The sequence below is a fragment of the Choloepus didactylus genome, chromosome 15 (genome assembly GCF_015220235.1).
Source record: "Choloepus didactylus isolate mChoDid1 chromosome 15, mChoDid1.pri, whole genome shotgun sequence".
NCBI lineage: Eukaryota > Metazoa > Chordata > Mammalia > Pilosa > Megalonychidae > Choloepus > Choloepus didactylus.
This window is the reverse complement of record NC_051321.1, coordinates 32,139,017-32,165,404: the sequence shown is the minus strand read 5'-3', so window position 1 is coordinate 32,165,404 and position 26,388 is coordinate 32,139,017. Positions and strand designations below refer to the sequence as shown.

The following is a 26,388-nucleotide window of genomic DNA, read 5'->3' as shown; positions in this document are numbered from 1 at the left end:
CATTTCAATTTTTTCCTTCTAGGTATTCTAATACCCTAGCAACTAAGAGAAAGAAAATTGTATAAAGATTCAGTATTCATAATCCTTTGTTAAATTCCATCTTGTCTGTTGCTGCCCCTTCCTCTAGTTTAATCACTCTCCTGATCTTCAGGGATGTCTAAGCAGTGACCACCCTAACCTGTTCTTGTTGAATGGGGATATCAGCTTTATGAGTAAAGGGGACACATCTAGTTGATGTTCTTGAAGAGGCTTTTGCCTCTGGGTTTTGGGACTTAATTGGCATAGGAGCAATCTAAAGGATTTAAGTCTCTAAAGAATAAACTTAGTGAGTGAAACCTTTATAGAGTCCCTGATAGGGATCTGGGTATTCTTTAAGGTTTTCGGGACTATTGTTGATCCATGAATTTTTTTAATGCAAATTTGAATTAATGCAGGCACCACATAATCCATCCAAAGTATACAACCAGTGGCTCACAATATCATCACATAGTTGTACAGTCATTTCCATAATCAATTTTAGAACATTTTCATTACTCCAAAAAGAAAAATAAAAAACAGACATTAAAAAAAAAAGCCCCCCAAACACCCCATACCCCTTACCTCCCCTGTTGTTTGACCCCTATTATTGGTGTGGTACATTTGTTACTGTTGATGAAAGATATTACGGTATTACTGTTAACCTATGGTTCATAGTTTGCTGTAGGTACATTTTTTCATCATATACCACTCTATTATTAACTCTTTGTAAAAGTGTCGTACATTTGTTCTGGTTCATGAAAGAACTTATTTATATTTGTAGTGTTGATCACAGACATCACAGGATTCACTGTGTCATACATTCCCACATTTTAACCTCTGGTTTTACTTCTGGTAACATACGTGACTTTCAACCACACTGACAGACAATTCATCACTATTACTTATACTCCCAATAACATGTTGTCATCACCTCCATCCATTTCCAAATGTTTAAGTTCAACCTACTTAAAAATTCTGTACACATTAAGCAACTGCTCCCCATTCTTTAGCCTCATTCTGTCTCTTGGTAAAGTATATTCTAGATTTTATGACTACAAATTTACATATTATAATTAGTTCATATTAGTGAAATTATACAATATTTGTCCCTTTGTGTCTTGACTTATTTCACTCAGCATTGTGTCCTCAAGGTTCATCCATGTTGTCTTGTGCTTCAGAACTTCATTACTTCTTACTGCTGAGTAATATGCCATTGTGTGCATATACCGCATTTTGTTGATCCATTCATCAGTTGATGGATACTTGGGTTGTTTCCATCTTTTGGCAATTGTGAATAATGCCACTATGAACATTGATGTACAAGTGTCTGTGTCTCGGCTTTCACATCTTCTCGGTGTATCCTGAGTAGTGGGATTGCTGGGTCATAAGGCAGCTCTATATTTAGTTTTCTGAGGAACTGCCAAACTGTCTTCCACAGTGGCTACACCATTTTAGATTCCCACCAGCAGTGGATAAGTGTTCCTATTTCTCCACATCCTCTCCACCACTTGCAATTTCCTGTTTGTTTAATAGTGGCCATTCTAGTGGGTGTGAGATGATACTCTTTTCAGTTTTGATTTGCATTTCCCTAATAGCTAGTGAAGATGGGCATCTTTTCATGTGCTTTTCAGCCATTTGTATTTCCTCTTTTTTTTCTTTTTTTTTTTTTTTTTTTTTAACTTTCCCTTCTTTTTTCAAATCACCTGTATGAAAAGAAAAGTTAAAAAGAAAACAAACATACAATAAAAGAGCATTTCAAAGAGACCATAGCAAGGGAGTAAGAAAAAGACAACTAACCTAAGATAACTGCTTAACTTCCAACATGTTCCTACTTTACCCCAAGAAAGTTACATAATATAGCAACATTTCAGTGAACTTGTTCCTACTACAACCATCAGAAATTAACAGACCATAGTCATTTCTGGGCATCCCCAGAACGTTAAATAGCTTATCTGTTCTTCCTGGATTATTGTTCCCCCTTCCTTAATTGCTCTCTACTGCTAGTTCCCCTACATTCTACATTATAAACCATTTGTTTTACATTTTTCAAAGTTCACATTAGTGGTAGCATATAATATTTCTCTTTTTGTGCCTGGCTTATTTCGCTCAGCATTATGTCTTCAAGGTTCATCCATGTTGTCATATGTTTCACCAGATCGTTCCTTCTTACTGCCGCGTAGTATTCCATCGTGTGTATATACCACATTTTATTTATCCACTCATCTGTTGAAGGACATTTGGGTTGTTTCCATCTCTTGGCAATTGTGAATAATGCTGCTATGAACATTGGCGTGCAGATATCTGTTCGTGTCACTGCTTTCCGATCTTCCGGGTATATACCGAGGAGTGCAATCGCTGGATCGAATGGTAGCTCTATATCTAGTTTTCTAAGGAACTGCCAGACTGACTTCCAGAGTGGCTGAACCATTATACAGTCCCACCAACAATGAATAAGAGTTCCAATTTCTCCACATCCCCTCCAGCATTTGTAGTTTCCTGTTTGTTTAATGGCAGCCATTCTAACCGGTGTTAGATGGTATCTCATTGTGGTCTTAATTTGCATCTCTCTAATAGCTAGTGAAGCTGAACATTTTTTCATGTGTTTCTTGGTCATTTGTATTTCCTCTTCAGAGAACTGTCTTTTCATATCTTTTGCCCATTTTATAATTGGGCTGTCTGTACTATTGTTATTGAGTTGTAGGATTTCTTTGTATATGCAAGATATCAGTCTTTTGTCAGATACATGGTTTCCAAAAATTTTTTCCCATTGAGTTGGCTGCCTCTTTACCTTTTTGAGAAATTCCTTTGAGGTGCAGAAACTTCTAAGCTTGAGGAGTTCCCATTTATCTATTTTCTCTTTTGTTGCTTGTGCTTTGGGTGTAAAGTCTAGGAAGTGGCCTCCTAATACAAGGTCTTGAAGATGTTTTCCTACATTATCTTCTAGGAGTTTTATGGTACTTTCTTTTATATTGAGATCTTTGGTCCATTTTGAGTTAATTTTTGTGTAGGGGGTGAGGTAGGGGTCCTCTTTCATTCTTTTGGATATGGATATCCAACTCTCCCAGCCCCATTTGTTGAAAAGACCATTATGGCTCAGTTCGGTGACTTTGGGGGCCTTATCAAAGATCAGTCGGCCATAGATCTGAGGGTCTATCTCTGAATTCTCAATTCGATTCCATTGATCTATATGTCTATCTTTGTGCCAGTACCATGCTGTCTTGGCAACTGTGGCTTTATAATAAGCTTCAAAGTCAGGGAGTGTAAGTCCTCCCACTTCGTTTTTCTTTTTTAGAGTGTCTTTAGCAATTCGAGGTATCTTCCCTTTCCAAATAAATTTGATAACTAGCTTTTCCAAGTCTGCAAAGTAGGTTGTTGGAATTTTGATTGGGATTGCATTGAATCTGTAGATGAGTTTGGGTAGAATTGACATCTTAATGACATTTAGCCTTCCTATCCATGAACATGGAATATTTTTCCATCTTTTAAGGTCCCCTTCTATTTCTTTTAGTAGAGTTATGTAGTTTTCTTTGTATAGGTCTTTTACATCTTTGGTTAAGTTGATTCCTAGGTACTTGATTTTTTTAGTTGCTATTGAAAATGGTATCTTTTTCTTGAGTGTCTCTTCAGTTTGTTCATTTCTAGCATATAGAAACATTACTGACTTATGTGCATTAATCTTGTATCCCGCTACTTTGCTAAATTTGTTTATTAGCTCTAGTAGGTGTATCGTTGATTTCTCAGGGTTTTCTAGATATAAGATCATATCATCTGCAAACAATGACAGTTTTACTTCTTCTTTTCCAATTTGGATGCCTTTTATTTCTTTGTCTTGCCGGATTGCCCTGGCTAGCACTTCCAGCACAATGTTGAATAACAGTGGTGACAGCGGGCATCCTTGTCTTGTTCCTGATCTTAGAGGGAAGGCTTTCAGTCTCTCACCATTGAGTACTATGCTGGCTGTGGGTTTTTCATATATGCTCTTTATCATGTTGAGGAAGTTTCCTTCAATTCCTACCTTTTGAAGTGTTTTTATCAAAAGGGATGTTGGATTTTGTCAAATGCTTTTTCAGCATCTATTGAGATGATCAATTGATTTTTCCCTTTCGAGTTTTTAATGTGTTGTAATACATTGATTGTTTTTCTGATGTTGAACCATCCTTGCATGCCTGGAATGAACCCCACTTGGTCATGGTGTATGATTTTTTTAATGTGTCTTTGGATTCGATTTGCAAGTATTTTGTTGAGGATTTTTGCATCTATATTCATTAGGGAGATTGGCCGGTAGTTTTCCTTTTTTGTAGCATCTTTGCCTGGTTTTGGTATTAGATTGATGTTAGCTTCATAAAATGAGTTAGGTAGTGTTCCATTTTTTTCAATGTTTTGAAAGAGTTTGAGTAAGATTGGTGTCAGTTCTTTCTGGAAAGTTTGGTAGAATTCCCCTGTGAAGCCATCTGGCCCTGGGCATTTATTTGTGGGAAGATTTTTGATGACTGATTGGATCTCTTTGCTTGTGATGGGTTGGTTGAGGTCTTCTATTTCTTCTCTGGTCAGTCTAGGTTGTTCATATGTTTCCAGGAAATTGTCCATTTCTTCTACATTATCCAGTTTGTTGCCATACAGTTGTTCATAATATCCTCTTATAATTTTTTTAATTTCTTCAGGATCTGCAGTTATGTCACCTTTTTCATTCATTATTTTGTTTATATGGGTCTTCTCTCTTTTTGATTTTGTCAGTCTAGCTAGGGGCTTGTCAATCTTGTTGATCTTCTCAAAGAACCAACTTTTGGTGATATTTATCCTTTCTATTGTTTTTTTGTTCTCTATGTCATTTATTTCTGCTTTAATCCTTGTTATTTCTTTTCTTCTACTTGGTTTAGGATTGGTTTGCTGTTCATTTTCTAGCTTCTTCAGTTGATCCATTAGTTCTTTGATTTTGGCTCTTTCTTCCTTTTTAATATATGCGTTTAGTGCTATAAATTTCCCCCTTAGCACTGCTTTTGCTGCATCCCATAGGTTTTGGTATGTTGTGTTCTCATTTTCATTCGTCTCTATATATTTAGCAATTTCTCTTGCTATTTCTTCTTTAACCCACTGATTGTTTAGGAGTGTGTTGTTTAACCTCCAGGTATTTGTGAATTTTCTAAGTCTCTGATGGTTATTGACTTCTAATTGTATTCCATTGTGGTCAGAGAATGTGCTTTGAATAATTTCAATCTTTTTAAATTTATTGAGGCTTGTTTTATGTCCCAGCATATGATCTATTCTGGAGAAAGTTCCGTGAGCACTAGAAAAGTATGTGTATCCTGGTGATTTGGGATGTAATGTCCTGTAGATGTCTGTTAAATCTAATTCATTTATCAGATTGTTTAGGTTTTCAATTTCCTTATTGGTCTTCTGTCTGGTTGATCTATCTATAGGAGAGAGTGATGTGTTGAAGTCTCCCACAATTATTGTGGAAACATCAATTGCTTCCTTTAGTTTTGCCAATGTTTCTCTCATGTATTTTGTGGCACCTTGATTGGGTGCATAGACATTTACGATTGTTATTTCTTCTTGCTGAATTGCCCCTTTTATTAGTATGTAGTGGCCTTCTTTGTCTCTCAAAACATCCCTGCATTTGAAGTCTATTTTATCTGAGATTAATATTGCTACACCTGCTTTCTTTTGGCTGTAGCTTGCATGAAATATTTTTTTCCATCCTTTCACTTTCAATTTCTTTGTGTCCCTGTGTCTAAGATGAGTCTCTTGTATGCAACATATTGATGGTTCATTTTTTTTGATCCATTCTGCGAATCTATATCTTTTAATTGGGGAGTTTAATCCATTTACATTCAACGTTAAAACCGTGAAGGCATTTCTTGAATCGGCCATCTTATCCTTTGGGTTATGTTTGCCATATTTTTCCCTCTCTCTATTAATATCCTTTATTGTACCCATACCGAATCTCTTTAGTACTGAACCTTTCTCCAAGTCTCTCTGTCCTGTCTTTGTTTCTCTGTCTGTAGGGCTCCCTTTAGTATCTCCAGTAGGGCAGGTCTCTTGTTAGCAAATTCTCTCAGCATTTCTTTGTCTGTGAAAAATTTAAGCTCTCCCTCAAATTTGAAGGAGAGCTTTGCTGGATAAAGTATTCTTGGCTGGAAATTCCTCTCTCTCAGAATTTTAAATATATCGTGCCATTGCCTTCTCGCCTCCATGGTGGCTGCTGAGTAGTCACTACTTAGTCTTATGCTGTTTCCTTTGTATGTGGTGAATTGCTTTTCTCTTGCTGCTTTCAGAACTTGCTCCTTCTCTTCTATGTTTGACAGTGTGATCAGTATATGTCTCGGAGTGGGTTTTTTTGGATTTATTCTATTTGGAGTTCGCTGAGCATTTATGATTTGTGTATTTATGTTGTTTAGAAGATTTGGGAAGTTTTCCCCAACAATTTCTTTGAATACTCTTCCTAGACCTTTACCCTTTTCTTCCCCTTCTGGGACACCAATGAGTCTTATATTCGGACGCTTCATATTATCTATCATATCCCTGAGGTCCATTTCGAGTTTTTCAATTTTTTTCCCCATTCTTTCTTTTATGCTTTCATTTTCCATTCTGTCATCTTCCAGGTCACTGATTCGTTGTTCAACTTCCTCTAGTCTTGTACTATGAGTGTCCAGAATCTTTTTAATTTGGTCAACAGTTTCTTTAATTTCCATAAGATCATCCATTTTTTTATTTAGTCTTGCAATGTCTTCTTTATGCTCTTCTAGGGTCTTCTTGATTTCCTTCATATCCCGTACTAGGGTCTCATTGTTCATCTTTAGTTCTTTGAGTAGCTGCTCTAGGTGTGTCTCTTCTGGTCTTTTGATTTGGGTGCTTGGGCTTGGGTTATCCATATCGTCTGGTTTTTTCATATGCTTTATAATTTTCTGTTGTTTTTGGCCTCGTGGCATTTGCTGAACTTGATAGGGTTCTTTTAGGGTTTGTAGACCAGTTGAAGTCCTTATCTCTAATTTATCAGATCTACAGCTTCGTGGAGTAGACTTTCTCTAACTAACCAGCAGGTGGCGTCCACGAGCCACCTGTTCTCCACAAGCCAGATCTCCCCTGCTTAGCCTTTTTGGTGAGTGGGGGAGTGAGTCTTGTGGGGCCCAATTGGTGTCCCAAGCTTGCGTGTGTAGTTGGTGTTGCCTGCCCTGTATGTGGGGCGTGTTTCTGGGCAGTCGGGGAGGGGGGGTGGCCCTAACAATCAAATCTCCCTGATGATCCTAGAGTTTTAAAGCTACTGCAATAGTCTAATCCTTCAGTTCAGTCCTGCCACAGTTTGTCTCTGCCACTGACCCACAAGTCTTTGGTATTGGCGTATGGCTCCTGAGACTTGCAAGTGGGCCCCTCTTCCAGGCTGTGCACCCCGGGTCCTCTGTTGAGGGATGACTGTGCTATGTCACAGGTGAGTGCCGTCCCCCCAGGGCAGTTCTGGGCTGCTGGGCTGTGTTGGGAGGCTCCCAGTCTGCTCAAATGATGGCTGAATGGGGCTCTGTTAATTCACACTGCTCCCCCTTCCCAGCTCTGGGACATTCAGCTGAGGTTGCAGGGAAGGCTAATGTCCACGCCCAGTTTTGTGGTGTGTGCCTGTTATTTGAAGCACTTCCGTCACACTGGGTTGTCTGGGGCAGCTCTGGGCTATGGGGCTGGCGATGGGCAGGAGTGTTTCCTGTCCACCAGGATGGTGGCTGTGAGCGGACACCCCCCTTTTCTTGGGAAGTTGTGTTGTTTAGTGAATTTTCTCAGCCACTGGATTATTGCCTTTTGTCTCAGAGCTCTCTTATTTCTGCTCTTGACTTGACGTGCCCAAATTTCAATTCTTTGAAGCTTTCTGTATTGAGCTTCTTAGAGTAATTGTTTTAGAAAAAGCAAAAAGGATTTAAAAAAAAAAAAAAAAAAAAAAAAAAAACGGCCCTCCTCAGAGATCTAATGGGTTATTGAAATGCTAATAGACAAAGCAACCAGGGCCATTAAGGAAAGGTGCCCTGGGCAGAGAGATCAGCCTTGCTTCGGGATTTGCATATGCGCCTCAAGGCCTGATCTCCGCCCTTCCCCTTTCTGTGTTCACCAGAACTCCAAAAATCCTCTGCTTTTACTTTGGAGCTTCTCGTGTTGTTTTCCTTCTATGCCCGTCTCCTCTCTGCTGGGCTGGCTGCTCTCAGAGTCTCTGGTGTCTGGCCTCAGTCTATCTATGGTTGGAGTTTGAATCAGTAGAATGAGTTTCCGATGAGAGCAGCCACTGCAATTCTCCCTTCTCCTTCCTGGAGCTGACAGCCCCTCCTCCCCCGGGACTGAGCCTGGCAGGGAGGGGCGCGGGTCCCCTGGCCGCAAAAACTTACAGATTTCGCTGATCTCAGCAGTTCCACGTTTTCATGAGTGTTGTATGAAGTATGCCCAAAGACAGATTGCTCTGTGGTGTCCAGTCCACGCAGTTCCTGGCTTTTTACCTACTTTCCTGGAGGAGTAACTAAAACATACAGCTCACCAGTCTGCCATCTTGCCCCGCCTCTCCTGTATTTCCTCTTTAGAGAAATGTCTATTCATGTCTTTTGCCCATTTTTAAACTGAGTTATTTGTCTTTTTATTGTTGAGTTGTAGGATTTCTTTATATATTCTAAATATCAAACCCTTATCAGATATGTGTTTTCCAAATATTTTTTCCCATTGAGTTGGCTGCCTTTTTCTCCCTTCAGACGAAAGTCCCTTGAAGCACAGAAGTATTCAGTTTTGAGGAGTTTCCATTTATCTATTTTTTCTTTTGTTGCTGTGCTTTGGGTGTAATGTCTAAGAAGCTACCTCCTATCACTAGGCCTTGAAAATGTTTGTCTACATTTCCTTCTAGGAGTTTTATGGTACTGGCTCTTATACTTAGTTCTTCGATCCATTTTGAGTTAATTTTTTTTTTTTTCATTTCAGCATTGTTTATTTTTTTATTAATTTTTTTAATCTTCATTTTATTGAGATATATTCACATACCATGCAGTCATACAAAACAAATCGTACATTCGATTGTTCACAGTACCATTACATAGTTGTACATTCATCACCTAAATCAATCCCTGACACCTCCATTAGCACACACCCAAAAATAACAAGAATAATAATTAAAGTGAAAAAGAGCAATTAAAGTAAAAAAGAACACTGGGTACCTTTGTCTGTTTGTTTGTTTGTTTCCTTCCCCTATTTGTCTACTCATCCATCCATAAACTAGACAAAGTGGAGTGTGGTCCTTATGGCTTTCCCAATCCCATTGTCACCCCTCATAAGCTACATTTTTATACAATTGTCTTCGAGATTCATGGGTTCTGGGTTGTAGTTTGATAGTTTCAGGTATCCACCACCAGCTACCCCAATTCTTTAGAACCTAAAAAGGGTTGTCTAAAGTGTGCGTAAGAGTGCCCACCAGAGTGACCTCTCGGCTCCTTTTGGAATCTCTCTGCCACTGGAGCTTATTTCATTTCCTTTCACATCCCCCTTTTGGTCAAGAAGATGTTCTCCATCCCACGATGCCGGGTCTACATTCCTCCCCGGGAGTCATATTCCACGTTGCCAGGGAGATTCACTTCCCTGGGTGTCTGATCCCACGTAGGGGGGAGGGCAGTGATTTCACCTTTCAAGTTGGCTTAGCCAGAGAGAGAGGGCCACATCTGGGCAACAAAGAGGCATTCAGGAGGAGACTCTTAGGCACAAATACAGGGAGGCCTAGCCTCTCCTTTGCAGCAACCGTCTTCCCAAGGGTAAAACTTATGGTAGAGGGCTCAACCCATCAAACCACCAGTCCCCTATGTCTGTGGTCATGTTAGCAACCATGGAGGTGGGGTAGGCGAATACCCCTGCATTCTCCACAGGCTCCTCAAGGGGGCACTACATCTTTTTTTTTTTTTTTCCTTGTTTGTCTTTTTTCTTTTTTTTTTTTTTTTTAACTTTCCCTTCTTTTTTAAATCAACTGTATGAAAAAAAAAAGTTAAAAAGAAAACAAACATACAATAAAAGAACATTTCAAAGAGACCATAACAAGGGAGTAAGAAAAAGACAACTAACCTAAGATAACTGCTTAACTTCCAACATGTTCCTACTTTACCCCAAGAAAGTTACATAATATAGCAACATTTCAGTGAACTTGTTCCTACTACATCCATCAGAAATTAACAGACCATAGTCATTTCTGGGCATCCCCAGAACGTTAAATAGCTTATCTGTTCTTCTTGGATTATTGTTCCCCCTTCCTTAATTGCTCTCTACTGCTAGTTCCCCTACATTCTACATTATAAACCATTTGTTTTACATTTTTCAAAGTTCACATTAGTGGTAGCATATAATATTTCTCTTTTTGTGCCTGGCTTATTTCGCTCAGCATTATGTCTTCAAGGTTCATCCATGTTGTTATATGTTTCACCAGATCGTTCCTTCTTACTGCCGCGTAGTATTCCATCGTGTGTATATACCACATTTTATTTATCCACTCATCTGTTGAAGGACATTTGGGTTGTTTCCATCTCTTGGCAATTGTGAATAATGCTGCTATGAACATTGGCGTGCAGATATCTGTTCGTGTCACTGCTTTCCGATCTTCCGGGTATATACCGAGAAATGCAATCGCTGGATCGAATGGTAGCTCTATATCTAGTTTTCTAAGGAACTGCCAGACTGACTTCCAGAGTGGCTGAACCATTATACAGTCCCACCAACAATGAATAAGAGTTCCAATTTCTCTACATCCCCTCCAGCATTTGTAGTTTCCTGTTTGTTTAATGGCAGCCATTCTAACCGGTGTTAGATGGTATCTCATTGTGGTCTTAATTTGCATCTCTCTAATAGCTAGTGAAGCTGAACATTTTTTCATGTGTTTCTTGGCCATTTGTATTTCCTCTTCAGAGAACTTTCTTTTCATATCTTTTGCCCATTTTATAATTGGGCTGTCTGTACTATTGTCATTGAGTTGTAGGATTTCTTTGTATATGCAAGATATCAGTCTTTTGTCAGATACATGGTTTCCAAAAATTTTTTCCCATTGAGTTGGCTGCCTCTTTACCTTTTTGAGAAATTCCTTTGAGGTGCAGAAACTTCTAAGCTTGAGGAGTTCCCATTTATCTATTTTTTCTTCTGTTGCTTGTGCTTTGGGTGTAAAGTCTAGGAAGTGTCTGCCTAATACAAGGTCTTGAAGATGTTTTCCTACATTATCTTCTAGGAGTTTTATGGTACTTTCTTTTATATTGAGATCTTTGGTCCATTTTGAGTTAATTTTTGTGTAGGGGGTGAGGTAGGGGTCCTCTTTCATTCTTTTGGATATGGATATCCAACTCTCCCAGCCCCATTTGTTGAAAAGACCATTATGACTCAGTTCAGTGACTTTGGGGGCCTTATCAAAGATCAGTCGGCCATGGATCTGAGGGTCTATCTCTGAATTCTCAATTCGATTCCATTGATCTATATGTCTGTCTTTGTGCCAGTACCATGCTGTTTTGGCAACTGTGGCTTTATAATAAGCTTCAGAGTCAGGGAGTGTAAGTCCTCCCACTTCGTTTTTCTTTTTTAGAGTGTCTTTAGCAATTCGAGGCATCTTCCCTTTCCAAATAAATTTGATAACTAGCTTTTCCAAGTCTGCAAAGTAGGTTGTTGGAATTTTGATTGGGATTGCATTGAATCTGTAGATGAGTTTGGGTAGAATTGACATCTTAATGACATTTAGCCTTCCTATCCATGAACATGGAATATTTTTCCATCTTTTAAGATCCCCTTCTATTTCTTTTAGTAGAGTTGTGTAGTTTTCTTTGTATAGGTCTTTTACATCTTTGGTTAAGTTTATTCCTAGGTACTTGATTTTTTTAGTTGCTATTGAAAATGGTATCTTTTTCTTGAGTGTCTGTTCAGTTTGTTCATTTCTAGCATATAGAAACATTACTGACTTACGTGCATTAATCTTGTATCCCGCTACTTTGCTAAATTTGTTTATTAGCTCTAGTAGCTGTATCGTCGATTTTTCAGGGTTTTCCAGGTATAAGATCATATTATTTGCAAACAATGACAGTTTTACTTCTTCTTTTCCAATTTGGATGCCTTTCATTTCTTTGTCTTGCCAGATTGCCCTGGCTAGCACTTCCGGCACAATGTTGAATAACAGTGGTGACAGCGGGCATCCTTGTCTTGTTCCTGATCTTAGAGGGAAGGCTTTCAGTCTCTCACCATTGAGTAGTATGCTGGCTGTGGGTTTTTCATATATGCTCTTTATCATGTTGAGGAAGTTTCCTTCAATTCCTACCTTTTGAGGTGTTTTTATCAAAAACGGATGTTGGATTTTGTCAAATGCGTTTTCAGCATCTATTGAGATGATCATTTGATTTTTCCCTTTTGAATTTTTAATGTGTTGTAATACATTGATTGATTTTCTTATGTTGAACCATTCTTCCATGCCTGGAATGAACCCCATTTGGTCATGGTGTATGATTTTTTTAATGTGTCTTTGGATTTGATTTGCAAGTATTTTGTTGAGGATTTTTGCATCTATATTCATTAGGGAGATTGGCCGGTAGTTTTCCTTTTTTGTAGCATCTTTGCCTGGTTTTGGTATTAGATTGATGTTAGCTTCATAAAATGAGTTAGGTAGTGTTCCATTTTCTTCAATGTTTTGAAAGAGTTTGAGTAAGATTGGTGTCAGTTCTTTCTGGAAAGTTTGGTAGAATTCCCCTGTGAAGCCATCTGGCCCTGGGCATTTATTTGTGGGAAGATTTTTGATGACTGATTGGATCTCTTTGCTTGTGATGGGTTGGTTGAGGTCTTCTATTTCTTCTCTGGTCAGTCTAGGTTGTTCATATGTTTCCAGGAAATTGTCCATTTCCTCTACATTATCCAGTTTGTTGCCATACAGTTGTTCATAGTATCCTCTTACAATTTTTTTTAATTTCTTCCGGATCTGCAGTTATGTCACCTTTTTCATTCATTATTTTGTTTATATGGGTCTTCTCTCTTTTTGATTTTGTCAGTCTAGCTAGGGGCTTGTCAATCTTGTTGATCTTCTCAAAGAACCAACTTTTGGTGATATTTATCCTCTCTATTGTTTTTTTGTTCTCTATGCCATTTATTTCTGCTTTAATCCTTGTTATTTCTTTTCTTCTACTTGGTTTAGGATTGGTTTGCTGTTCATTTTCTAGCTTCTTCAGTTGATCCATTAGTTCTTTGATTTTGGCTCTTTCTTCCTTTTTAATATATGCATTTAGTGCTATAAATTTCCCCCTCAGCACTGCTTTTGCTGCATCCCATAGGTTTTGGTATGTTGTGTTCTCATTTTCATTCGTCTCTATATATTTAGCAATTTCTCTTGCTATTTATTCTTTAACCCACTGATTGTTTAGGAGTGCGTTGTTTAACCTCCAGGTATTTGTGAATTTTCTAAGTCTCTGATGGTTATTGACTTCTAATTGTATTTCATTGTGGTCAGAGAATGTGCTTTACATAATTTCAATCTTTTTAAATTTATTGAGGCTTGTTTTATGTCCCAGCATATGATCTATTCTGCAGAAAGTTCTGTGAGCACTAGAAAAGTATGTGTATCCTGGTGATTTGGGATGTAATGTCCTGTATATGTCTGTTAAATCTAATTCATTTATCAGATTGTTTAGGTTTTCAATTTCCTTACTGGTCTTCTGTCTGGTTGATCTATTTATAGGAGAGAATGCTGTGTTGAAGTCTCCCACAATTATTGTGGAAACATCAATTGCTTCCTTTAGTTTTGCCAGTGTTTCTCTCATGTATTTTGTGGCACCTTGATTGGGTGCATAGACATTTACGATTGTTATTTCTTCTTGCTGAATTGCCCCTTTTATTAGTATGTAGTGGCCTTCTATGCCTCTCAAAACATCCCTGCATTTAAAGTCTATTTTATCTGAGATTAATATTGCTACACCTGCTTTCTTTTGGCTGTAGCTTGCATGAAATATTTTTTTCCATCCTTTCACTTTCAGTTTCTTTGTGTCCCTGTGTCTAAGATGAGTCTCTTGTATGCAACATATTGATGGTTCATTTTTTTTTGATCCATTCTGCGAATCTATATCTTTTAATTGGGGAGTTTAATCCATTTACATTCAACGTTATAACCGTGAAGGCATTTCTTGAATCAGCCATCTTATCCTTTGGTTTATGTTTGTCATATTTTTCCCCTCTCTCTATTAATATCCTTAATTGTACCCATACCAAATCTCTTCAGTACTGAACCTTTCTCCAAGTCTGTCTGTCCTTTTTTTGTTTCTCTGTCTGTAGGGCTCCCTTTAGTATCTCCAGTAGGGCAGGTCTCTTGTTAGCAAATTCTCTCAGCATTTGTTTGTCTGTGAAACATTTAAGCTCTCCCTCAAATTTGAAGGAGAGCTTTGCTGGATAAAGTATTCTTGGTTGGAAATTTTTCTCACTCAGAATTTTAAATATATCGTGCCACTGCCTTCTTGCCTCCATGGTGGCTGCTGAGTAGTCACTACTTAGTCTTATGCTGTTTCCTTTGTATGTGGTGAATTGCTTTTCTCTTGCTGCTTTCAGAACTTGCTCCTTCTCTTCCGTGTTTGACAGTGTGATCAGAATATGTCTCGGAGTGGGTTTATTTGGATTTATTCTATTTGGAGTTCGCTGAGCATTTATGATTTGTGTATTTATGTTGTTTAGAAGATTTGGGAAGTTTTCCCCAACAATTTCTTTGAATACTCTTCCTAGACCTTTACCCTTTTCTTCCCCTTCTGGAACACCAATGAGTCTTATATTCAGATGTTTTATATTATCTATCATATCCCTGAGGTCCGTTTCAATTTTTTCAATTTTTTTCCCCATTCTTTCTTTTATGCTTTCATTTTCCATTCTGCCATCTTCCAGGTCACTGATTCGTTGTTCAGCTTCCTCTAGTCTTGTACTATGAGTGTCCAGAATCTTTTAAATTTGGTCAACAGTTTCTTTAATTTCCATAAGATCATCTATTTTTTTAATTTAGTCTTGCAATGTCTTCTTTATGCTCTTCTAGGGTCTTCTTGATATCCTTTGTATCCCGTACTATGGTCTCATTTTTCATCTTTAGTTCTTTGAGTAGCTGCTCTAGGTGCTGTGTCTCTTCTGGTTTTTTGATTTGGGTGCTTGGGCTTGGGTTGTCCATGTTGTCTGTTTTTTTCAGATGCTTTATAATTTTCTGTTGTTTTTGGCCTCTTGGCATTTGCTGAACTTGATAGGGTTCTTTTAGGATTTGTAGACCAATTGAAGTCCTTATCTCTAATTTATCAGATCTACACCTTCGTGGAGTACACTTTCTCTAACTAACCAGCAGGTGGCGTCCACGAGCCACCTGTTCTCCACAAGCCAGTTCTCCCCTGCTTAGCCTTTGTGGTGAGTGGGGGAGTGAGTCTTGTGGGGTCCAATTGGTGTACCAAGCTTGAGTATGTAGTTGGTGTTGCCCGCCCTGTATATGGTGTGTGTTTCTGGGCAGTCAGGGAGGGGGGTGGCTCTAACAATCAAATCTCCCTGGTGATCCTGGAGTTTTAAAGCTGCTGCAATTGTCTAATCCTTTAGTTCAGTCCTGCCACAGTGTGTCTGTGCCACTGACCCACAAGTCCTTGGTATTGGAGTATGGCTCCTGAGACTTGCAAGTGGGCCCCTCTTCCAGGCCGTGCACCCCCTGGTCCTCTGTTGAGGGATGACTGTGCTATGTCACAGGTGAGTACCATCCCCCCAGGGCAGTTCTGGGCTACTGGGCTGTGTAGGGAGGCTCCCAGTCTGCTGAATGATGGCTGAATGGGGCTTTGTTAATTCACACTGCTCCACCTTCCCAACTCTGGGACAATCAGCTGAGGTTGCAGGGAAGGCTAATGTCCACACCGTTTTGTGATGTGTGCCTGTTATTTGAAGCACTTCCGTAACACTGGGTTGTCTGGGGCAGCTCTGGGCTATGGGGCTGGCGATGGGCAGGAGTGTTTCCTGTCCACCAGGATGATGGCTGTGAGCGGACACCCCCCTTTTCTTGGGAAGTTGTGGTGTTTAGTGAAATTTCTTAGCCACTGGATTATTGCCTTTTGTCTCAGAGCTCTCTTAGTTCTGCTCTTGTCTTGACCTGCCCAAATTGCAATTCTTTGAAGCTTTCTGTATTGGGCTTCTTAGAGTAATTGTTTTAGAAAAAGAAAAAAGGATTAAAAAAAAAAAAAAAGGGCCCTCCTCAGAGATCTAATGGGTTATTGAAATGCTAAGAGACAAAGCAATTAGGGCCATTAAGGAAAGGTCCACAGGGCAGAGATCAACTTTTCTTCTGGATTTGCATATGAGTCTCAGGGCCTGAGCTCTGCCCTTCCCCTTTCTATGTTCACCAGAACTCCAAAAATCCTCTGCTTTTATTTTGGAGTTTTTCATGTTGTTTTTTTCTATGCCTGTTTCCTCTCTGCTGGGCTGGCTGCTCTCAGATTCTCTGGTGTCTGGTCTCAGTCTATCTATGGTTGGAGTTTGGATCAGTAGAATGAGTTTCCGATAAGGGCTGCCACTGCAGTTCTCCCTTCTCCTTCCCGGAGCTGACAGCCCCTCCTCCCACAGGACTGAGCCTGGCAGGGAGGGGTGCAGGTCCCCTGGCCACAAAAACTTACCGATTTCGCTGATCTCAGCAGTTCGACGTCTTCATGAGTGTTGTATGAAGTATGCCCAAAGTCAGATTGCTCTGTGGTGTCCAGTCCACGCAGTTCCTGGCTTTCTACCTACTTCCCTGGAGGAGTAACTAAAACATACAGCTCACCAGTCCGCCATCTTGCCCTGCCTCCCAAGTTAATTTTTATATAGGATATGAGGTAGGGGTCTTCTTTCATTCTTTGGATATGGATATACAGTTTTCCCAACACCATTTGTTGAAGAGACTTCTGTCCCAATTGAGTGGATTTTGGAGGCTTGTCAAAAATCAGTTGACTGGAGGCTTGTCAAAAATCAGTTGACTGTAGATCTGAGGGTCTATTTCTGAACTCTCAACTTGAATCACTGTGTCTCTCTTTATGCTGGTACCATGCTGTTTTGACCACTGTGGCTTTATAATATGCTTTAAAGTCAGAAATGTGAGTCCTCCCACTTCGTTCTTCATTTTCAAGATGTTTTTGACTATCTGAAGCCCCTTTCCCTTCCAAATAAATTTGAAAACTAGTTTTTCCATTTCTGCAGAGTAGGTTGTTGGAATTTTGATTGGTATTGCATTGAATTTGTAGATCAATTTGGGTGGAGTTGACATCTTACTGACATTTAGCTTCCCAATCCATGAACAAAGAATGTCTTTCCACTTATTTAGGTCTTTTTTATTTCTTTTAGCAATATTTTTTAGTTTTCTCTGTATAGGTCCTTTACATCCTTGGTTAAGTTTATTCCTAGATATTTGATTCTTTTAGTTGCTATTGTGAATGGAAATTTTTTCTTGATAACTTCCTCAGGTAGCTTTTAGTAGTGTATTGAAAAATTACTGATTTTTGTGTGTTGATCTTGTATCCCCCCATTTTGCTGAACTCATTTCCTTAAATTTTTGTATGTAGTGCTTTTACTATCATTCAGTTAAAACATTTTCTAATTTCCATTGTGATTTCTTCTTTGATCCATGAATTATCTGCAAAAGATATTTTAAGACATTTAAGGATTTTTCTAGTTGTATTTTTAAAATCAACTTTATTGAGATAGAATTAAATTTATTTTTAAATAACATATAGTAAAAATTTTTTTTGGTGTACAGTTCTGTGAATTTTAGCACATGTAATCATCATTAAATCAAGATAGAGAACAGTCCCGTCACCCCCCCCCAAAAGCCCCTGGTGCTGTCCCTTTGTAGTCATATTTTTTCCTCACGCCTTTGACAAAACCACTGATCTATCCTTTGCCAGTATAATTTTGATTTTTCAGAATGTCATATAAATGGAATTATTTAGTATGTAACCTTTTGAGATTGTATGTATTATTACAATAATACATAATTATTTAGTATGTAACCTTTGATTCAGTATAATAACTTTTGAGATTCATTTAAGTTTTTGCATGTAACTTCATTTGTTTTTATTGCTGAGTAGTATTTCATATATGGACGTACCAAAGTTTGTTTATTCACTTACCCGCTAAGGACATTTGGATTGTTTGCAGTTTTTGGCAATTATGAATACAGCTGTTATAAACATTTGTATGCTGGTTTAATTGCCAAACTTTTTCAGAGTGGCTGTACCATTTTGCATTTCTACCACCAGTGTCTGAGAGTTTCAGTTGCTCCACATTCTTATCAGTACTTGGTATTGTCAACATTTTATATTTCAGTCATTCTAACAATTATGTAAAAGCTTCTCATCATGATTTTAATTTGCCTTTCCCTAATGGCTAATGACATTGAACTTATGTGCTTATTTCCCATCTGTATATCCTCTTTTGTGAAGTGTTCGTTCAAGTCTTTTGTCCAGTTTTGTTTTTTTTTGCTATTGATTTTTGAGAGTTCTTTATATGTTGTGGATACAAGTCCATTGTCATATATGTGATTTGCAAATATCTTTTCCCAGTCTGTAGCTTGTCTTTTTATTCTCAGAGTGCCCTTCTCAGAGCAAAATTTTTAAGTTTTGATGAAGTCCAATTTATCAGGTTTTTCTTTCATATGACATGTTTTAGTGTATATCTAAAATCTTTTTGCCTTATGCTAGGTCATAAAGATTTTCTCTTATGTTTTCTTCTAAAAGTTTATAGTTTTTATGTTTAGATCTATGGTCCTTTTTGGCCTAGTGTTTATCTAAGGTGTTAGTTTTAGTTGTGTTTTTGTTTTTTCATGTAAATGGATGTCCAGTTGCTCCAATACCATTTGTTGAAAACATTATCCTTTCATCACTGATTTGCTTTTGCACCTTTGTCAGAAATCATTTGACTATATTTGTGTAACTCTAATTCTGTTACTTTACTGGGTACTTTATTTTGTTTCTTTGGTTTATTTGTCCCTTCACCAATACACAGTCTCTTTATCAAATTGCAGCTTTATAATAAGTCTTAAAATCAGATAGTGATTCCTCTACCTTTTTCTTTTTCAAACTTGTTTTGGCTATTCTAGTCCTTTGTCTTTCCATATAGATTTTGGAATTAGTTTGTCTATATAGCTATACAAAACTGGTGGGACTTTGATTGGCGTTGCTCTAAATCTATAAATGTATTTGGGGAGCATTGACATCTTTTTTCTTTCAATTCATGAATATAGTATGCCTCTCTGTTTAATTAGGTCTTAATTAATTTTCTTAATTAGTTTTCAGCATACTGATTCTGTATGTTTGTTAGACTTATATCTATGTATTTATCTTTTAGAAACTTTTGTGAATGGTATTGCTTTAAAAAATTATTTCCAACTGTTTACTTCTACTAGTGTCCAATTGAGCACTTCTCCCTTAGAAACACGGTTGATTTTTGTTTGTTGAACTTTTATCTTGTGACAGTGGGTGTCTTTGTCTTGTTCCTGATCGTAGAGGGAAAGTCTTCTGTCTTTCCCCATTGAGTATGCTGTTAGCTGTGTGTTTTTCATATATGCTCTTTTTTTCCCCTTGGTTTCTGCAAAGACTTTCTTACATGCAGGAACTGGGCTTAGTCTTTCTTGGTGTCTGCTTTCCTCATGATGGCTAGGACATTGCTCATCTCCTCTCTTCCTCATGGCGTGGATGTGTGTCCCTACCCTTCCCTTGATAAACTTAAAGGCCAGCTTATCCTTGGAGACCTTGAGGAGCTCCACGATGTGTCACTCGTGTGGGGCGAAGCTGCACACCTCCTGGATTATGTCCCACATGAACTTGGTGTACTTGGTGAGGCTCCCGCGGTGGCGTCTGTACCTCAGCTTGCTCATGTTCTTGGTTACCTTATGGCCATTGTTGAGGTCCATGGCCACGCAGTAGTGCAGAGCCATGGTTGCTGCTTTGCAGTGGCTGTCTCATATATGCTGTTTATCATGTTGAGGAAGTTTCCTTTTCTTCTTAGCTTTCTGAGTATCTTTATCAAGAAGGGGTGCCTGATTTTGTCAATTTCATTATTGTTTTGTTTTGCATTTCTCAGATAACTATAATGATGTTGAGCATCATTTTGTGTGTTTATTGACCATTTGTATATCTTCTTTAGACAAATTTGTATCCACATCCTTTGCCAATTTTTAAATTAGGTTATTTGTCTTTTTATTATTGAGTTGTAAGAATTCAACTGGTTACAAGTCCCGTATCAGATATATGATTTGCAAAAATTTTCTCCCATTCTGGACTTGTCTTTTTGCTATCTTGGTAGTTTCATTTGCAGCATGAAAGTTTTTAATTTTCATGAAGTCCAGTTCATCTGTTTTTTCTTTCATCACTTGTGCTTTTAGTGTTCTATCAAAGAAACCATTGCCTTAACCAAGGTTATGAAAATTTACTCCCAAGTTTTTCCTAAGCGTTTTGTGGTTTTAGCACCTACCATTAGGCATATGATTGACTTTGAGTTAAATTTTGTGTATGGTGTGTGGGAGAGGTCCAATTTCAGTCTTCTGTTTGAGTTTATCCAGTCCGTCCCAACACCATTTGTTGCAAAGACAATTCCTTTCCCATTTTATTGTTGGTTCACTCATGTTGAAAAGCAGTTGGCTATAAACATAGGTGTTCACTTCTAAACTCTTAATTCTGTTTCATTGAACTATATGTCTGTCCTTGTGCCAGTACCACAGTGTCTTGATTATTGCATTTCTGCAGTAAGTTTTGAAATTGGTAAGTATGAGTCCTCTTACTTTAATCTTATTTTTAATCTTATTTTTCAAGATTGTTTTGGCTATTCTGGTTACCTTGCATTCTCATGAATTTTAGAATCAGCTTGTAAATTTCTTCAAAAAAAAGGCAGCTGGGATTTTTCTTTTTAATTGAGTAGTTCAGTTTTTTTTGTTGTTTTTTTTTGTTTTTTTCTTAAACTTTTGGACATTAAGTTTAAGTTTGGAAGTAATTTCAAACTTCCACCAAAGTTGCAAACATAATGCAAAAATATAGAGTACTCCAATATACCCCCTGCCCAGACACCCAAATTTACGAACTTTTAACATTTTGCCACATTTGTTATATCATTCTTTCTTTTTCTGTGTACCCCCTTCTCTGTATCTGTCTTCAAAATATTTGAGAGTGTATTGTATATATCATCCTCCTTTACCATTTACACTTCCATGTACATTTTCTAAGAACAAGGCTATTCACTTAATTAATCATATTAAGCACAGTTGTCAAGTTGAAGACATTTAACATTATTATAAAGCATTGAGTCTATATTTTCATTTTTTTCAATTGTCCCAATAATGTTATTTTGGGCATTTTCTCCTCCATTGTTAGATCTAATCCAGGGTCATGCACTGCATTTAATTGTCATTGTCTCTTTAGTCTCTCTCTCAAGTCTCTTTCTCTTTTTTAAAAAATTGGGGTAACATTTATCAACACGAACCATTCCCAAGCAAACGATTCATTGGTGCTGCAGGGATTTTGACAGGAATTATGTTAAATCTGTAGGTCAATTTGGAGAGTATTGCTATCTTAACAATATTAAATCTGTGGGCATTGGGTGTTTCCTCCATGGTTATTTAGATCTTTAATTTCTTTCTATACTGTTTTGCAGTTTTCAGTGTGTAAGTCTTACACTTCTTTTGCTGAATTTATTATTAAGTGTTTTCTTCTTTTTGATGCAGTTGTAAATTGAATTTTTTTTCTTAATTTCATTTTCAGATTGTTCATTGGTAGTATATAGAAATAGTTCAAAATTATGTTCCCATTTTTTGGCAAATTTTGTTGTGGTAAAACATATGTAACTTAAAATTTGCCATTTTAACCATTTATAAGTGTACAATTCAGTAACATTATGTTCATAATTTGAGCAACCATCACCACATTTTCATCACTCCAAACAGAAACCTTGTATCCACTAAACAATAACTTCTTATTCTCCCTTCCACCCAGTTTCCAGAAACCTCCAGTCTATTTTGTCTCCATGAATTGCCTATTTTAGATACATCATGTAAGTGGAATCATGCTATGTGTGCCCTTTAGTGTCTGGGTTTGTTCATTTAGCAAAATGTTTTTACATTTCATCCAGGTTGTAGCATGTATCAGAATTTCATTCCTCTTTATGGCTGACTAATATTCCATTGTATGTATATGCACATTTCATTTATCCACATTCATCCTTTCATTTGTTGATAGTCACCTTGGTTGTTTCCACCTTTTGCAACTATCTGTTTGAATTCCTATTTTCAATTTTTTTGTGTGCAGTTTACTTTTGTATATTGATCTTGTTTGCTGCACTTTGCTGAATTCACTTTTTAGGTCAGTTAATATTTTAGTGGATTCCTTAAGATTTTTTTTCTACAAGATAATATCATCTGCAAATAAGTGAGTTTTACTTCTTCCTTTCTAATCTGGATGCCTTTGTTTCTTTTTCTTGCCTAATTGCCTTAGCTAGAACCTTCAGTATAATATTGAATAGAAGTGATGAGAGTGGACCTAATTGCCGGGTTCTTGATCTTAGGAGGAAAGCATCCAGTTATTCACCATTAATGTGGTATTATAGGGTTTCTGTTTCTAGTTTGTGGAGTGTTTTTATCATGAAAGGGTCTTGAAATATTCCAGATGCTTTTTCTGCGTCTTTTGACATGATCATGCAGTATTTGTCTTTATTCTGCTAACATGGTGTATTACATTGATTAATCAATTTACATTCATGTTAAACCAACCTTGCATTTCTGGGATAAATCTTACGTGGTCATGGTGTACAATCCTTTTCACATGTTGATGGATTTGTTTTTGCTAGTATTTTGTTGAGGATTTTGCCTGTATGTTCATAAAGGATATTGGTCAGAAGTTCTTTTCTTGAGATACCTTTGTCTGTTTTTGGTATTAGGATAATACTGGCCTCAAAATGAGTTGTGAAGTGTTCCCTTCCCTCCTTTTATTTGGAAGAGTTTATGTAGAATTGGTAGTGTGGAATCAGTGTTATTTCAACTTTAAATATTTGATAGAATTTACCAGAGTTACAAGATGGGCCTAGAGATTTGTTTTTGTGAAGCTTTTTGACTACCAGTTCAGTTTCTTTAATACGTATTGGAATATTTAGATTGTCTGTTTTGTCTAGGGTGGTATCTAGTTTTGAAGGATTGGTTCACTTCATCTAAGTTGTCCAAATGTTATAATTATTTTAATGTTTGTGGGGTCTGTAGTAATATCTCTTTTATTCCTGATATGAGTACTTTGTGTCTTGTCTTTTTTCTTTTGTCAGTCTTTCAAAGATTTATCAATTTTAATGATCTTCTGAAAGAGCCAGCTTTTGCTTGCTTTGGGTTTATTTCATTCTTTTTTCTAGTTTCTGAAGTTGGAAGTATAAATTATTGATTTGAGACCTTTCTTCACTTCTAAAACAAGCATTTATGCATTGCTTTAGCAGCATCCCACAAATTTAGATATTTTGTATTTTCATTTTCCTCGAGTTCAAAGTATTTTCTAACTTCCCTTGAGTCTTTCTCTTTGACTTGTGAATTATTTAGAAATGTGTTGTTCAATTTCTAAGTGATTGGAGATTTTCCTGTTATCTTTCTGTTAATGATTTCTAGTTTAATTCCATCATGATCAGAGAACATACTCAGTGTGATTGCATTTCTTTTCAATTTGTTAACATTTGTTGTCTGACTTGAAATATTGTCTGTCTTGGAGAATGTTGCATGTTAAAAGAATGTGTGTGCTGCGCTTTTTGGTTGAAGTGTTCTATAAATATCAGCTAATTCCATTTGGCTAATTCTGTGTTCATTTCTGCTATGTCCTTGCTAATTTTCTGTGTAACATGTGAATAAGTTAAGGAATTGTTAAAGAGCTTTTGTAAGCTGTTAAGACTTTATACCAATGGTGGTTTTCTGTCTAGATTTATTTGTTTGTGCTACCCAACATCTTCTTTCCAGTCAAGTTAGATCAGTATCATTAAAGTAACCAGAGAATATTATTTTATCAGTATTCTAATGGGAAAAATGCTTGCTTTCTTTCTCTTGATATGTGTTTCTCACTAATCTCTTGCCATTAAGCACACATTTGTTGAGCATCTTCTATGACAAGCCCCTGGAGATAAAAAACATAAGACATGAATCATATCTCAGAGGAATGCAGCCTGATAGGGAGACAAATATACAATTAATTGATGAACAGTAACAATTCCTACAATAAAATTAAAGCCTGTGTCTAAACTTTTCTAAACTTTAGAAATTTTAACTAAAGTTATATAGAAGCTATAGTCTAACACAATTTAGTATATTATTATATTTTTCCTTATTGTTGTCATTTGTGTTAGTTAATTGATCTCTGAAAATAAAGTATAAACTATAGGTCTCTGTGGTGAGTGGTGACTCTGTTGATTTTGAAATGAAAAATGTTAGTGTCCAATTTCTGGCATTGCCATTTAGTCACAGTAACTTGTCTAAACTTGAGGTTATTCTCCTGTTAAAGTGAAAATACTAAACAACTCCTTTACAGGGTTGTAATGTTTAAATGAAATAATGTATTTAAAGGATCTAGAACGGTGTCTGTTAAACAATTTATGCCTAAGAAATTTATTTCTCTCTTTGTACTCCACTTGTGTTGTCCACTCTGGAAATGAACAATAAATATTTGATTGATGGGTGAATTTATTGTTTGCATGATCTGCAGTTCATAATGTCTTTCCAGAACATTTTGAAATGCAAGTGTCATTCTTGGAAGCCTGTTCTTGGTAATAAAGCCACTTTACTTTTTTTTTGAGTGGAGGTAGAGTGAGCGCTTAGCAAATTTAGATTTCATTTTAGTTTTACCACCACCTTGTGCAGTAATGCTAGGCAGATATGATTATCCTAAGTCACCAGTGGGAGTTTCATTTTTGAAGTAAGTGAACTAAATGGGGTTTCTTAAGAGGCAGTCATTGAATTTGTATAGGTAGAGTCTGAATGTATTACGTGGCCTATGCAATACTGTACTTCTCTTGGCCTGAATTGTATAGTTGATACAGTAGTGAAAAGGAAATTCTTCTATTCTATGGCTTAAGGATACAGAAACTCTCAATGCAGCAATCTTTTTATAGTTGATTATTATAGCTTCTATTACTCCTAGAAGTTGACCAACAGGGACCTGAGTTTAGGAGATTTTGTCATTCAGCTTTCATATAGTAAATGCTGAGGCCAGCCCTTTGCCTGCAGGCCCTCTATCAGAGTGAAGAGGATCTGTGACATTACTCCAGGCAGCCAAGTGTGGGGAGGAGTCAAGGTTTTCAGTGTTCTCTGTGTAAATGAATTTGTGCTATTGAACCTGAAGGGTACGAGATACTATATATTCTCCTTGAAGCACTGGAGGCCCTTTGTTGCAACATTTCAATCTTTTTTTTCTGATTCCTTCAGGTAGTAGAAAATATATTCAGGCTTTTTTTATTTATTATTTTTTTTAAATGCTGTTTATATGCTTTTTAAAAGCTGGTAAACTCGGTTAAAAAACTTCAGTTGTGATAAACTATTATAGCCCACTTATTTTTTTTTTTTTTTAATCATCATTTTATTGAGATATATTCACATACCATGCTGTCATACAAAACAAATTGTACTCTCGATTGTTTACAGTACCATTACATAGTTGTACATTCATCACCTAAATCAATCCCTGACACCTTCATTAGCACACACACAAAAATAACAAGAATAATAATTAGAGTGAAAAAGAGCAATTGAAGTAAAAAAGAACACTAGGTACCTTTGTCTGTTTGTTTGCTTCCCCTACTTTTCTACACATCCATCCATAAACTAGACAAAGTGGAGTTTGGTCCTTATGGCATTCCCAATCCCACTGTCACCCCTCATAAGTAGCCCACTTATTTTGATTTTGCAAAGGAGAGTTGTTTAGGGTGAGATTGGCGGCAAAATATCAAGTCTTTGTGGGGTGGGAGAAGATCTGAAGAAACCTATGTATATGCTGTGCAGGGTTGGATTTGTGTAGGATAGAGGCACATCTATTAACTAAAATGTTGTAACTTTTGATATTGTGTCTGAAAAGCATTTAAGGAATAAATCAGTCACAAGTTGTTTAGTGGTTAATAGAAGTTAAATATTTAAATGTGAGAATGTAGTTGCTGGATTGCAGCTTAGTTTAGAACCTGCTTTTGTTTTAATTAAAAAAAAATTTTAAGTGTAGAAAAAATATCTTAGAAGTTATAATATAATTTGCAAGGAGAAATAACAAGGGCAGCCTAAACTTTAAGCAGAAAACTATGTGTATTTTTCTGATATTTTAGAGGTAAGTTTTAAAGGGCATTATTTATTAAATGTTGAAGGACACAAAAAGTCTTACATATCTGTTAAGAAATTAAGCAATCAGGATG

The 26,388-nt window shown here is 37.1% G+C and overlaps 1 protein-coding gene and 1 pseudogene across 8 annotated transcripts in view; one reads left to right on the top strand and one right to left on the bottom strand.

Moving 5' to 3' along the window:
- The window catches only part of BTRC (beta-transducin repeat containing E3 ubiquitin protein ligase), a 227,594-nt gene that overhangs the window by 59,966 nt on the left and 141,240 nt on the right, over positions 1–26,388 (top strand). The gene's annotated exons all lie outside the window — the stretch shown is intronic.
- Positions 19,609–19,924, bottom strand: LOC119510087 (annotated as a pseudogene).